This window comes from Trachinotus anak, unplaced genomic scaffold, assembly GCF_046630095.1.
Source record: "Trachinotus anak isolate AG129_WGS33_773 ecotype Australia unplaced genomic scaffold, CSIRO_AGI_Tana_v1 ptg000016l, whole genome shotgun sequence".
NCBI classification, from domain to species: Eukaryota; Metazoa; Chordata; class Actinopteri; order Carangiformes; family Carangidae; genus Trachinotus; species Trachinotus anak.
The window spans coordinates 24,846,612-24,862,513 of NW_027273867.1; the positions used below are offsets into that span (position 1 = coordinate 24,846,612).

Below are 15,902 nucleotides of genomic sequence, written 5' to 3' on the forward strand. Positions count from 1 at the left end.
TTTGACGAGCTTGTACACACTCGTTATTGGCTGGTTCATTAGGTCATGCACATGTGTTTGACTGTGCGTGTGTGAATGTGTGGTTTTTACACTCCCACATATAGTAAACAGCAGTCGGTCTCATTGCATAAGACCTCTGACAGTTCATCTGGTTTCGATGAAGATTTTCCGACCTCAGTGTCCTCACCTGCCAGCTTTGAGATGTGTGCTTTTTCTTCTCTCCCTCTTTCTTGGAAACAGTTTTTTACACATGAGCCAGTGCGGTAATCCTAAAATATGTGTCGTCTTATGCGTTTTAAATGATGCCTCCACAGGAATTTACTACTTAAATTCCAAGTCAAAGTATTTTCAGAACATCAGATTTTTTTTTTTATTGTAGAAATATGACGTTAGGACAGAGCATAGAACTGACAGTTTTATTGATTGTTGATGGCAAGTCAATTGTAATTGTCCAACTCAATAATACATATAATATCTCAAAGACAATTACATCCAATCTAATCCAAGATTTTTAAGATGACGATCAAAAAACTGAAGAAGAGGAAACAGGAGAAACCATTGGTGCTGTAGTTTGAAAAAAATAGAGACAAAAATCAACTTACAAAGCTTAAAAAAGGTTGGATGGTGGATCCAGGTGGGCGGGGCTTAGGCCATCACTGAGGGTGGTGACTGCTTTGTTGTGACATCACAAAATTCCAGAAGTCCTGTCGGCTGGTTTTAAGGCTCAGTGTCTGAATACAGGCTGTGTGCATTTCTCTGTGGACTGAGGCTTTGATACTTTCACAGTATTAATATAGAACCTAGACCTGCTTTATAATCACAAACACATGGACATCTGCCTTTAGACTGGATGGGACCTTTAATACTGTAGCTGGTAGAACAGAGGTTTTCAGGTTGTGAGGTTCTCCTCCCAACAGGAGAGTGGAGGGAGGCAAAAGTGACAGCTGCATGTCTGTGTTCTTAAAAACAACCGTGAGTTATTGTATTTGGCTGATTGATTTGTCCCACTTAGCGTCTTGGTCAGCAGCAGTGGCTGTGACACAGCTTGTGAAGACAATTAAGGTATTTAAAAACCCTCAGAGCCTGATTACAGCAATTTGTGTCAAATTGGTTCTCCTGTGAGTCATAACTCAGTCCAGTCTGAGCACAGACGTGTTTTTAGATTCAGTGTCTTACAGTCTGTGAAGATATCGTTATGTCTGAAAAAAGCTGCTCTGTAATTCCCAGAACTCGCCTGGGAATCACCACATTTTGAAAGTTTTCTCCAGCATCACAATAATCCAGTGCTAGTTGTCTGTAACGCTGCAAGCAGGGCCTGCTAATGGCTAATTCAGCAACTTTGCCAAAGTGGCTGAGTCCATGGTAACATGATACTTCCTGTTTACATCCATCAGAGCATCATAAGAACTGTAGGTACAAAGCTTGGGCCATGATCATCACTCAAACAGAAGACAAAGAAGTAAGATCAAGAGAAACAGCAGTGACAGAATCCAAAAACTAAAATATAAATAAATATTACATTACTAAGGTTTGTGGTTTCCCACCAACATATTTCAGGAACTGTCCAGAAATCTCCATGACGTTCAGAATGATGTAATGAAATGTCTTGATTTATTTATTTTTTAAACATGAGACACAGTGCAGACATTTAGCTAAAACAAACCTGTGGTACTCATGATGTAGTTTAACAGAACACTTGTTGTGGCCTAATTATGTCGCTGAGAAGGAGGCAAATGCCAACTCACTGAAAACAACAGAAGCTGATGTGACGGTTGAAAAATAAATGCCACATCTAAGTCCTGTCTTTTAATTAACCAAATAGCAGTTGAAATAGCTGTAAAGAGCAAAAAACACATTAACTTGTGGTAACTGCCGATGTAGCTAAATAACGTTAATCCCTTAATGGCAAAAAATGGCTTTTTCTGTTTGGTTAATGTGCTCTCTTGGATCACTGGTGATGGGAAACTCATCACACATATGACCGTGAGTGGACTGTGTGTTTTTGTTGTTCAACGACACCAACAGGGAAATTATCTGGCAGATCGTTGCCACATCGATTGCAGGAGAAGCTCCCAGTTCAACTTTGATTCATGTCAATATTTTAATATTTGAATCCTTTTGTCCTAATAACTCTGTGTCAGGATTGGAGTATCTAAAGTTATTGTGTACAGATGTATCATTTTATCAACATTTATATTGTAGTTTGTAGCTACAGGTTGTGTTGTTAATCAGGCTGCCAGTCAAAACTACTACCTGACTCCTGAGACAACAAAAGTGGGTTAAAACTTTTTAGTTCTTTATGACTCAAGTTAAGCAACAAGTTACTTGAGTCACAATCTAAACCCAGTTATAAGGGATGCTGTAACCAAACCCAGTCCTACATGTTATCATATTATTAAAGGTCAAAAAAGATTGATGTCCATGTGTTTGTGATTATAAAGCAGGTCTGGGTTCTATATTAATACTGCGAAAGTATCAAAGCCTCAGTCCACAGAGAAATGCACACAGCCTGTATTCAGACACTGAGCCTTAAAACCAGCCGTCAGGACTTCTGGAACTTTGTGATGTCACAACAAAGCAGTCAGGCTCAGATCCTCTCCTCTGATTGGCTCACAGACCTGTTGTTAGTAGAGCTCGAGAGAGAAGCCTGAGAGAGGAGATGTAAAAATATACCTTCTTATGGATATCAACACTTCAAATAAAACACAGGAAAATACTAATAATGGGACCTTTAAGTTGCCTGTGTAGGCACAGAGAAACTGGACTTTTTTAGCTTTTAGTTTGATCTCCACTAGCTCCTGAGGAAAAGCTCTGGCTCTTTAGCTGCTAAATGCTTCACTATGTTCACCTGGTGCTCTCCAACTGTGTCTTTGTGCTGCAGAGTTAGGTAATAACTTTCTATGGGTTCAGAGAAGTGACGGCTTTCACAGTACACAGAGTCATTTGATCCATTTATCTAGAAAATATCCATTTGTGCAGCTTTAATTTTACCAACCGTGCTACATGAGTGAAAACATCTGCAGTGAAAAAGCCGTTGTTTACAGTTTCTGCCTTTCATGGAAATTCTGACGAAACATGTTTGTGTCACAGACAAGAAAGAAAAAGCATCTGTTCTGATGAAACAACCTTCGAGGAATTCTAGGAAATTCTGTGACTGTTGCTGTTGCATAAATTAACCCTGGTTATCAAATATCTTGCATTAACTGTTGAGGATGGAGGAACCATGAGATGAGTGCAAATTCTAAAAAAAGTTGATGAAAAGGTTCCTTCATTGCTGCTGTGAATATGCCTGACCTCAAAAATTAAAGCTCCACACAGTCTAAAGGCAGATGTCCATGTGTTTGTGATTATAAAGCAGGTCTAGGTTCTACATTAATACTGTGAAAGTATCAAAGCCTCAGTCCACAGAGAAATGCACACAGCCTGTATTCAGACACTGAGCCTTAAAACCAGCCGTCAGGACTTCTGCAACTTTGTGATGTCACAACAAAGCAGTCACCACCCTCAGCCAAGCCCCCAAGCCCCGCCCACCTGGACCCACCATCCAACCTTGCAGGGATTTGGTTTATCTGAGTGTTCACCTGAAATTTGCTATATTTTTAGTGGATCAATCAGAAAAGCCACAAATAAATCTTCTTATGGATATCAACACTTCAAATAAAGCACAGGAAAAGTGTAACATATGGGACCTTTAACAGTGGGCAAATGTGTGCCATGTGCAGTGACGCAGCTCAGTTCTCAGCTTTCTCATTTAAGCTTCATCAGATGTTTGAGAATTTTTACATCTGCAGCTCACAGTATCCTCCTGTGTTATGAGCCCACTAAGGCTCTGACCTTCGACCCCTTCATTGTTGGTTGTTTGATTGGGAGGTTTATTCTGCCGTTGCGCTCCCATCACCTCTAGTTGCTCAGGAAAAGAGCTTCAGATGTAAACTAGTGACTTGTGGAGTGACCTTGACGGGCTTTCAGATTTGGCTGCAATAGAAAACAGTCAACACCAAATAAATTCTGTTCTATTAACTTCACTTTTGCTCCTGGTGAAATCACTATTTTCTCCTTTCAATATTAAAGTAATTTGTTTCAGGGCCAGCAGCTATTAATTTTTTGCCATTTTCTCTGGGCTTTATGTGACATTTCTCAACAAATGATAATTAGCTGTGCCGTACAATTCAGTTTGTGGAAAAGGTTGGAAAACTGCAGCCATGTTCAGGTGAGACCTGGCTTTCTCCACGTCTGCTTCTGGATGCACACACGTCCCATTAGACAGTATTTTGGTGCAGCAAACCTGTTGTTAAAGCTGTTTAAAGATAATCACAAAGTTGGAGTAGTTACTGTGGCATCGCTCTGTCCACACAGACTCCAGCGGGTGTTTCTTCCTCTTTTTGTCTCCTGAGCTTTTTTTTAAATTGCGACGTCTTCCTAATTTTCAAACATCCCGTTGCTCAGTAGATGTAGTTCTGGTAAAACTTTACACAACACTGTGAGGTGATTTTGGCCTGAATCACACGGCTCAGGAGAAATTCATGTGTTTCTTATGTTTAGGGATGTGACTGATGTTCTGTCAGGGAGGGTGGGTGTCAGGCTCTGAGCCTCTCTTCTGATTGGCTGAGCACTTGTTACAAATAAAACAGGAGAAGTGTAAAATATAGGATCTTTAATGTCTGATCAACACAGTACAAGGGACTGATCATATCAGTCCAATAATAGTCTCTTTTTCCCTCCAAAAACAGTTAAAATAAAAACAACAGTAATTGTTTTTTCTTTTTTTTCTTTTTTATTTTTTTTTTCAGTTTTAACTTTTAATGCATGGTCCCTCTAAACTTGTACGTGTTTATCCTGTTAAAAAGTGACGTCGGCAGCAGTGAAACCAGAACAGAACCAACAGAGAGGAGCGCTACCTGCTGAGACAGAGACACGTCCTGAACAAAGCTGTCACCTGATTTGTCTGAAACATGAGATTTTAGTGTCAGATATACTGAACGATATGAGGCTTGTGAAAAACTGTGGGGCGAAAGAATTGTAATTTGTGATCACGTTCACGTCTCCCGTCGGAGTGAACAGACTCAGACCCGCCGGTGGTCTCCTGAGGAGGACGGGGAGGTGGAGAAACCCATGACACAGATACAGAGAATGATTCAAAGTCATTTCTCTGCTGCCTCTGTTGGTTCTGAGCGACCGAGGTCAGAACCTGATTACCTGACGGAATCACTGAGACAGCGTCTGTCATCAGAGGCACATCCTCCGTGTTTGTCCGGTGATCCACAGGAATGAAAAACAAACACACCAAAAACAACACCCCACCCCCCGAATCGCCAGTCTCTGTATTTTTGGGCGGAGTTTTCGCTTCCCCGTCAGTCACCGCCTCACAGACAAAACCTTCATTGACGGGAAGACGTCGCAGACTTTTTACAGCCATCTTGTTCAGAGTGTGTGAGTTAGTGTGTGGAGCCTATAACTCATCCGCCATCTTGTTTGGAGAATGTGTGTGTGAATTTTTGGCCGTAGTTGAGGTGTGTGTCTGTGTGTGTGTGTGTGTGTGTGTGTGTACATTTCAGTGTGAGGAGTCGGCGCTGTAAAGCTGCTCATCCTGCCGCAGCCAATGTCAACAGCCGAGCGCATAACTTCCCATGAGCCTTTTCCCCTAGAAGGTAACTGGAAGGCTGCTCTGCTAGTATACGAGTGTGTATGTGTGTGTGTGTGTGTGTGTGTGTGTGTGTGTGTGTGTGTGTGAGTGTGAGAGAGAGTGTGTGTTTTTACACCCATTCTTTAGTGTGTCTCCACGCTGGGTGTGTGTGTGTGTGTGTGTGTGTGTGTGTGTGTGTGAGTGTGCATGCTGTGTTGAAGCACCCACGGGTGTGTGTTTCCATGCTGTGTGTGTTTTAGTCCATCATTTGTTTCTCTGTGTGTGTGTTTGCATGTGTGTGTTGGTGGGTGTGAGTGTGTAGATGTATGCTGTTGTCTTGCTGGTTCGTACTCACGGGGGCATTTCTTCATGCTGTGTGTGTGTGTGTGTGTGTGTGTGTGTGTGTTTGTTTTGGTTTTAATGCACGTGCACACTCAGCATGAAGTCACACACACACACACACACACACACACACACACACACAAACACACTACCTTGACAGCATGCTCAGCAGTACATGCACAGTGTGTATTTGTGTGTTTAAAAAATGGCAGCACATACCAGCACAGGTACTGTATGTGTGTATCTGTGTGTTTGGTGCGTGTGTGTGTGTGTGTAGCAGAGCGCAGTAGAGCAGAGTGGCGGGTCTAATGCGATTACGTCCCTTGTCTCCGTGCAGAACTGATAAGGTATTAGAGGGCGGGCCGTGATGAGATTTAAATTAATTCAGCCTCCATTCAAATTCACCATGAGATGAGCTGCTCCATTATTTGGCCTTCCAGCTCCACACTTCTCCCTCCCTCCATCCCTCCTTCCTCCTCTTTCTCTCCCCGTCTCCCTCCTTCCTCCTCTTTCTTTTACTCCGTCTCGTGACACCCCTGCTTCCTTCTCTCCCTCCTTCGTTTCTTCCCTTAATCCTCCTTCCTCCTCTCCTCCTGAGTAATCTTCTCTACCCATCCCTCTTTTCTCATTTTTTTTTCTCCGTCTCCTTCCTTCCTTCTTCTACTCCTCTTTTACTCCATCTTGTGAGACACCTCCTTCCTTCTATCCTTCCTTTAATCCTCCTCCCTTTTTTCATTCCTCTCCTCCTTCCTGAGTAATCTTCTTCTCCCTATCCCTCTCTTTTTTACTCATCTTTTACTTCCTCCCTGTCTGCCATCTGATTTTGTCTTTCCTCTCGATTTTTCTCCTCCAGATGCAAATCATTGTTTCCTTCTTTCTTTCACTCCCTCCTTCTCTCTCTCTCCTTCCTTCATTCCTCCCTGTACTTTCTTCCCCTTCCCTCCATTCATCTCCATGATCACCACCTCCTTCCCTTCCATCTTCTTCTGTCTTCTTCAATCCAACATCCCTTCTTCCTTCTTCCCTCCTTCCTGTTTTCCTTCCCTTATCTACCTCCTTTCGTCCTTCCTTTCTTTCTACACTCCCTCTCCTTCCTTGCCTTGAATCCTCCTCTCTTGCCTCATTCTTCCCTCCCTAATTTCTTCTTCTAAATCTCCTCTCCTTTCCTTTCAGCCCCCCCCCCCCCCCCCTTCCCTCCTTACACTCTGGTGTAGCTCTTCTTTAACAAAACATTTAACTAAATGGAGTAAATGGTTTGTGTGTGTGTGTGTGTGTGTGTGTGTGTGTGTGTGTGTGAGAGCATCCCTATGTGCCTCCCATTGCTCGTGCATGCATATTAATGTGTACATGTTTGTGTTTCTCAATGCTTCCCTGTGTGTGTGTGTGTGTGTGTGTGTGTGTGTTTGTGATTAAAACCAGGCACCGTGCACGGCCGTCCTCTGCTGTGTGCAGCCTGCCGTTTTCAGCCAAAATGACACAAACTGCTGAGTAAATAAAGTCAGTGAGTGTCAGTAGCAGCCGGTGACGACGCTCCGTGTTAGAGGAGGCTCAGCAGGTTGTTGTACAGTAGATTTTTTTAGTGCTGCAGTGAAAATATTTCAGATTATTTTATTGGGAATTTGGCCCATAAATGTTTTTTTTAATATCTGAGAGGTCAGAGATCACAGGACCTGCAGGGGGAGGGGTTCAGTGACTTGCTCAAGGACACTCGGCAGGGATACACACTGTGTGTAGCAGCCGTTGAACCTTTGACCCTCTAACGTTCAGTCTCCATTCTTAACTCAAAATGAGTTTTCCCAAAAATTCCGGCTTAATTTGGAGCCGCAGACAGGGAGGGACTGGCTGCGACAATTAGCGAATGACTCAATTTGCATATTAATTATCACTTTATTTTGATTAAAATAGCTGCAGCAATCCTGCAAACTGCAAGAGGAAAAACCCTCATAAACCTCCGACCCCGAGTGGCTGGAACGCCATAATCCAGAGGCGGAAACAAACCTGAAGCAGCTCATCAGCGCCGACACCTGGAAATCAAACTCTTCCAGAGCGGCTTCGCTGCCTCATTACGTCGCAGGGGAACAGAGCGTGCCGCTGTTCCCCTGAAACAGGGAAATAAAGTGTTCTTTGTGTTCTTTCAGAGAACATTAACCTGTCAGCAGCAAACACAAAAACTGTTTTCTTTTTGTCAGGATCCTAAATGAAATGTATATCAATGATTGATATAATTTGCAGCTGATGTATCAGTGAGGGGTGTTCTGGGTTTGAATATTTCACATTTAAGAGACATTTAAGAAACCAGGGACGACTGTGACACAGGTCAGTTGTAACACTTCCAGTTTCTCCAATCAGGAACAAGTTAGGTATCACCTGATTCACTCTACACATGCTCAGTTTCGTCCTTATTCCACATGAGAGGAAGCAGCTCTCTGTGGCTGAGTTTGGAAGTTTACAAGAAAAAATAATAATTTTTTTTTACTTCATTTTTTGTGCATTGTCCGCTTTTTAGTATCATGTTTATTGTGTCGATATCTTTAATGCTAGTTTTAGCCGTTAGCAGTAAGGTAAGCTAGCTCATGAGTCTGGGTCAGCTGTAAGAACACCTGAAGAGTTTTTGTCGTTTCAGCCCAGGATTTGTTCCAACTGACTCCTCGTGTTTGAGACTGAATCTGTATTTTCTGTTTGTGTTGCAGAGATAAAACCTGCATCATTTCAATCCCCGCTCTTCCCTCTCTCACCGTGTAGGAATTGTTTTACTTTAATTTAAAGGGATGTGACTCTTGTGACTTGTGACTGTCTCCACCTGCCACACACATGTGAAAATTAACCACAGTAGGGCAGGGTTTTCAAGGGGCGCGGCTCTGTGCTACAGTAGTTCAGCGTCACCCCCAGTTGGCTCGTTTCCACCAGTGAGTGGCACAGAGAGCCGAGCTCTTCTTCCTCCAGCCGGGGCTTTAACACTTACAGGCTCATATACTTCCCTTTGTACGTGTTTGTGCCTGCATGATGGCTTCCTTGCATTATTCTGTGTTACTCCAGAGCCGCGGCTGTGTGCGTCCTCAGAAATACACATTGTGTGTCTGCAAGATGCAATTACGGTGCATCAGGATGGTAAGTGGGGTCCTCAGCTGACAACAATGGCTGGAAAGCTTTTAAGATAAACTAATACTGTAGAACTTGTTGCCGTTTCCACTTTCTCTGCTGTGATCTGAACATTAATAATGTAGTAACCTGTGTTGACCTGTTGTGGTGTAAGTACACAGGCTGGGAATGTGAGAAATGCTTCTGATGCAGTGTTTCCCTCTGAATTAGATTCTTTGTGTGGTGGTGGCTGACTTCTTTAAATAATACTGTAAATAACATGATTCATCAAACCACTCAGTCAGACTCGTGTCCTGCATGGAGGCATCTGTCCTGTAACAGAGGAGCCCACAGGTCGTCTGTCAGCAGGTTACTGTGATCCATCATTAGGTTTTGTTGCTAGGCGACATCTAGTGGTCGTAGTAATGATGACAGGAGCAAAGGGAAAAGTGCGGTGACGTAGTTTATAGAGCGACAAAGTCCACGTCAGGAGGAGGTTGGGGTGGATGGATGAATATGACCCAGGAGAGCGGTGTTGGATTCCCATGTGACAGGAGCAGTTTATGTTGTTTCTAATATCCATGACCGTTCGTTGTTATTATTGTAACCATGACAACAGAGATTGTCTGATGTTGAGGAAGTACTTATTTCACCATCTTTTCTTAAACCTAACCGAGCCTTGACTGTAAAGTGGGTACATGCTTCATTATTGTAACCATGACAACCAAGGTCCAGTACACCTGGCGCGGTAGGAGCGCTGTTTCAGAAGACTCTTCTATGGGTGGCATCAGAGGGCTGATGCTGGTTCAGGTTGGAGTTTGTTGATTCTGCTCTGGTTTAATTGTTGGTTGGAAAACGTGTTGATGCAGGTTAAAGGTCGTTCTGCCTTTCATCGCCTTGTCCTTTACTTTTATTCCAGAAGAGGCCAGAAGGTGAAGTTTCAAAAGCCACCTGTTCAGGAAATGAAGTCATGTGAATCGATGACCACCCCTGCCGGTCTGCAGATGTGTCATGGTCAGTTTGCGTTACGAGACAGTAAAAAACTTCACTGATTGGCCCTTTAATGATGATGTTCCCTGCAGAGCAGAATCTGACCCAGCTGCCTTAAGTTTCCTGTTCCACCTTAAAACTCAACTGTGTGGCTACCCACAGCTGCAGCGGTCGGTGAGCTCTACAGGCGATCACCAAAACGAGCTTTTTAATCTCTGCTTCTAATTTGGTGGAATGGAGGTTATGGTTGTCATGACGTACGCTATGTGGAAACATTGAGAGCAGAGCTCCAACTGTGACCTGAAAATGTTCCTCCCTTTGGTTTGGTAACGTTTGTCTGAATAAGGTCGGCAGTCTGGTTTACACAACACAACAACAACGATGATGATGTTAGTAAAGAAGAAGAGGCTTCATTTTGTTAAATTTACATAGACTCGTTTAAAAGGAGAAAAAAAACAGATTAATCATTTAATGCAGCTTTTCTATGTACTCTGTGTTGAGTTTGAAGGTTCTTCCCGACCTCGGAAAAAGCAGAAAGATCGAGGAGGCCGTACACATCTGGCAACAGTGGTTGAATGTCTGGTCAGAGCTGAGATCTGTGCAGCTCTTCTATAAGATAATTCCTCATTAAATCAATAACCTTGCCAATTTTAGAAGGTTTTTAAGTAATTTTTACGCCGGCGACAGCCCTGGTATTATGTTTTCAGACTGTATGTCCGTCCCTCCCATTCTTGTGAACACAATATCTCAGTAAGGCCGAAGTTCTCATACGACTGCTAATGTTTAAACGAGAGTTTTTTTTCTCAAAGTATGTACTCAGAAAACAGCTTATTCTGGTCTCACTAAATAATGTCACCATTGATAAACAAAGAGGGTGTAAGTGGGTCAGACACATGGACAGCTCTAAGACCAGGACGCATTCAGGACGCATCTGAGATCCGATCACTCAGAGCTGGTCTGGGCAACAAGTGGCCACATTGTTTTTGCAGTGTGAACGTATATGTGTCCTGGACCGCCGCCTCTACTGACGTCCTCTGACACAGGCCGGTTATCCCCACACAGTTTCATCGTGAACCCGAAATATTTGACTATTCCTAACATATAAAACCTGATTCTCTGTAGAGCGCATTGATTCACTCAACCACTCTCTCTCTCTCTCTCTCTCTCTCTCTCTCTCACCTGTCTGTCAGATTGGCTAAAAACAACACGTACGTGTTCATTTGCATATAAAGTGGGGAAGTGAGATCCGATCACAAGTGTTCACTGGGGACTCATTTTAAAGTCAGGTGTGACCCACTTGTGGTGGGATCACTGAAGACTCATGTTGAAGCAGGTCTGAACGGGGCCCAGGACTCGGAGGATCCCAGCTGATGGAGGTAGCTCCTCAGCAGGAGGCTGCGGCGTCTCCTCCTGGTGTCAGACGCTGCTGCAGGTGTTTGGTCTGAGCAGCAGCAGCAGCCTGTTACATTCAAATATAACGAGGATAAAAGTGAGCGGAAAAGAGCAAGTGTGTGTGTGTGTGTGTGTGTGTGTGTGTGTGTGTGTGTGTGTGTGTGTGTGTGTGTGTGTGTGTGTGTGTTGTGTTGTGTGTGTGTGTTGTGCTGTGTCACCGACCTCGTGTTTCTCAATTTGTCGTCTCCTTCGCCTGCTCCTCCCTGTTTCACTCAGCCCTCCGCCTCCTCCCTCTGTTTCCTAATCACTCTCCTCTCTGCTGTTTTCTCTTCCTCTCCCCTGGTTAGTTGTTTGGGCTTGAGTGGGGAGCAAGGAGAGGATCTTCCATTGGAGCGCTCAGGTTCAAGCCCCCTATATTAACAAAACTCCTTGCTCAAGGGCCCTTCAGCAAGGCACTGAATACCTACCCTGACCTCTGACCTCCCTGTGAAGACTAAGGTTAGCAGAAGGAGAATTTTTTTGTGTCTATGGGCCTGTTTTTGAGACGAGGCAGAAAAGGAGCAGCATATTTGGCTACAGGCTGAATGATAAACACAGTTTTCATCATAATGAGTAGAGAAAATAAAAATGAATCTGCAAGTAGAGAGAGAACAAGGCAGAGGGAGAGAAGAGACAGACGCACGAAGCTCTCAGAAATCACTGCAATCAGAGCATCGGCAATATCCGATTGATTCATACAGGAATAAACAATATTCAGAATATTTCAGCATGGCATAATCCTAATATTACCATGGAAACAGAGTTTAGGCAGACTGCAGAAACCCAACAGTAAACAAGATAAGGTGTGTGCGTGTCTCGGCATCCCGGCTAATCTCAGGCACGCATCTCTCTCAGGTTTCTCATAAGTGAGATAAGAGCTTGTCCAAGTTATTGCCAATGAGATAATGTGTTTGCATGCAGCCAATCAAATGAAAAATACCTGAACATTACAGGTTATAATTAGATACGGATGTGCGAGTTGGTACGGGCAGAGACGCCTCCGAGTTTTTCTGAAACTGTCTGCGAAATAAACTCAATCTTCTCAATCCAAATACAACTGAGAATATATGTTTGTTTTCTGATATTAGTATTAACAGCTGACAAAGTGGTGAATTAACATGTAGCTCATGTTAAGGGTCGGCCTTAAAATCATGTGTTTAACCTCATTCACGTCCATATGATGGTTTTTTTTCTATAATAAAGACACATGATGAATGAAATAATCAGAGTGTTTCCACCTTGAACCGCACTGAACCAATGACAGTCTCATAGAAACAGACAGCCAGGGATTCATACATCATAGAACCTGAGGAACCAATCCTATACAGTTGTGGGGACGGGGGGCGGGGCTAAATACGCCTGAAGCCTTGTCAGCACAGAGAGCCAGAGTTAGCATTAGCAGGAGGTTGGGGTGGATGGATGAATATGACACAGTAGAGCGGTGTTCGATTCCCATGTGAATGTAGCAGTTTATGTTGTTTCTATTATCCATGATCGTTCGTTGTTATTATTGTAACCATGACAACAAAGATCATCTAATGTTGAGGAAGTACTTATTTTAACCCAAATCTCCATCTTTTCCTAAAGCTAACCAAGCCATGACCGTTGTTATAGTAACCATGGCAACAAAGGTAGCTACGCTGCTCGTGGTACAGTCCGTGTTTATCATTGTAACCATGACAACCAAAAGCCTGTGCGCCCGCCACCGAAGGGGCACTATTTCAGAAGACACACCGACTGGTCACATCAGACTTGTGTGGTTGTTCAGGTTGGAGGAAAAGTCTGAAGCCAGAACCACAAAAGAAGACTTTAATTTCCTAAAGACTTGGCGTCAAATATTCAGTGTTTGTAGAATACATTTCTTTCACATGTACAGTGTTAACCAGCTCAATCTGCATGATCGTGTGGTTAAACCTCAAAGATAACTTCTTCTAACCCGAACAGATTCTCTATAAACTTCAGCAGCCAAATCAGGGCTGTAATCAGACTTTAAATCAGAACCAAAACATGAGGAAATCTGAGGGTAATTTAACTCACATTCCTCTTCTTGTCTTGTGGAGATTGGCCATAAGCAGTGCAGCTATAACCTGCTTCAGATCCAGACCCACAGCGTTGTAAAAGCGGTTATAAAAGACAGAATGGAAATTGAGTAACTTGAAAGAATAAATCAGTCACAGAGCAAAGCACTGTGACTGATAAAAGTTTATTAGAAGTCTTTTTGTGGAGTCCAGAGCATTTTTTTTTCTCAGCAGGGCTCCCTCCACGCCCAGCTCCAGAAATTTTTCTTGGCAGGCTGTAAAGACCCTCTGAGGCAGCATTACAGCCCATGTGACAGTAAAACCCTCCACAGAAACCAATACTAATGGAATCCTCTTCGGCGAGGTGGCCCATCCTGCCTATTCAGGAGGAAGAGGAGGAAGCCCCCCCCCCACCGCGAAAGAATGCAGTACACCCCCAGCAGCGCTTTTATACGCACAAGTACCATTGCTGGACGGTTATTTACATTTGCATTTGCATTTTAGGCAGCCTTATCCGGAGCAACTCACAATGAGAGCAGTGCTAGATGAAGCTTGAATTCCTCGAACAGCGATAGTACAAGTAAGCAGCAGGAAGGAAGCAGTCAGTGATATTCCTGTAATCCCTGAGTGAGCGTGTCGGAGGAAAGTCCTGGGGACAGGAACAGAAATGAGACACAGATGGATGGGTTGTTTCAGATGAAGATAGCAAACTAGATTGACTGTATGGATGCATTTAGTGGAGTTTGTTGAATATAATTCCTTTATCTGTTTTCCATCTAAAAAGTGATGTTTATTTCCTGAATTGAGCCTCTCAGCAAGAGTTTTCTCTCTGACTGTGCTCCCAACAAGAACCACTTATTAAATACTCAAAGGTCCCATATTGTATAAAATGAAATCTCCATGTCGTCTTTGATTATAAAGCAGGTCTAGGTTCTATATTAATACTGTGAAAGTATCAAAGCCTCAGTCCACAGAGAAATGCACACAGCCTGTATTCAGACACTGAGCCTTAAAACCAGCCGTCAGGACTTCTGGAACTTTGTGATGTCATAACAAAGCCCTGCCCACCTGGACCCAGCATCCAACCTTGCAGGATTTGGTTTCTCTGAGTGTTTACCTCAAATCTGCTATATCTTTATTCAGTCACTCAGGAAACAGTCAGCCAAGGTTGGGAAGAGAGGTTGGGATCCTCTCCTCTGATTGGCTGACTGACCTGTTGTTACTAGAGCTGCAGAGAGACCCTGAGAGAGGAGATGTAAAACTACACTGAGATGGTTTTTAGTTCTTAAAACCACAAATGAATATCAACACTTCAAATAAAACACGAGAAGCTTAAAATATGGGACCTTTGACATTATATGCTATGCACCAAAATGTATGTGGACACCAGAACATTACGCCGATATGTAATAGCTGAATATGTCTTTCCGTGGGCATCAATCTCCTGCTCTAACAGCCTCCACTCTTCTGGTTTCAGATTTTCCACCAGATGTTGAACCTGGCTGGCACTGATGCTGGACGATAAGTTCTGGCTCACAGTCGGCGTTCCAGTTCATCCCAAAGGTAGTGGATGGGGTTGAGGTCGGCTCTGTGCAGACATATCAAAGTTCTTTCAAACCAAACTGGGAAAACCATTTCCTTATGGAGCTAGCTTTGGGGACGTGGTTTGTCCACATGTCTTTGAGAAAGACACTGACACCCAGGTTTCTCCCGATGGTTATTCCGGCATGTTGAAAGATAGCCCGCCAGGTAGTGTGCATTAATGAGTCCATTTACCAGTGTCATGTTGAAACAGGAAAGAGTCTTCCTGAAACTGCTGACAGAGCTGGAAGAATACTGTTGTCTAAAATATCATTGTATCCTGTGGAATTTCCCTTCATTGAACTTCAAGCCCTAGACCATGAAAAGTAGACAGAAGTACAGTTATGTGTAAGGGTCAGGGTTGATTAACCATGTTTTACTTGGCAGTTTGGGATTGAAAAAGTCCCAGTTGTGAGCTCCAGTTTGTAGAACCGTTTTTTCGACTGACATTCATCAGATTTTTTTCAACATACCTGGTTTGGAAAAAGGATGATTTTCAATGACAGAAAGCAGTGACAATGGTGAGCAGAGGTTTGCAATGAAAACAACTTGCTCTGAGATTTCTAAGTCGTCATTCAAAGTTCCTTAAAGTTGTCTTCAGTATTAACAAACACTTTCAGGACCATGAAGGAGGAAATAGAAGGAGTCCAAAGCAGGCTAGTCAAACTCGGTGTTGTCCCAGCATCGGCCACGTTGCTCCAACACTTCATCATCGTCTCAGATCATACAGCTTGTTTGTCCTGTTGGGCAGACAGAGATGCTGTCATTAGTTTTGTGTCATCAGTTGCCTGATTTTGTGTTGTTCTGCAGCTGTGTGTGCTGTTGTCTTCCCCAGGTCT

At 43.3% G+C, this 15,902-nt stretch overlaps 1 protein-coding gene across 1 annotated transcript in view; it reads left to right on the plus strand.

Annotated features, from left to right (window-relative positions):
• LOC139633879 (zinc fingers and homeoboxes protein 2-like) overlaps positions 1–15,902 on the plus strand; it is a 127,925-nt gene that overhangs the window by 72,252 nt on the left and 39,771 nt on the right. The window contains exon 3 of the mRNA XM_071499904.1: positions 14,960–15,045. The gene's annotated coding sequence lies outside the window, so the exon portion shown is untranslated. The remainder of the gene's footprint in view (positions 1–14,959; positions 15,046–15,902) is intronic.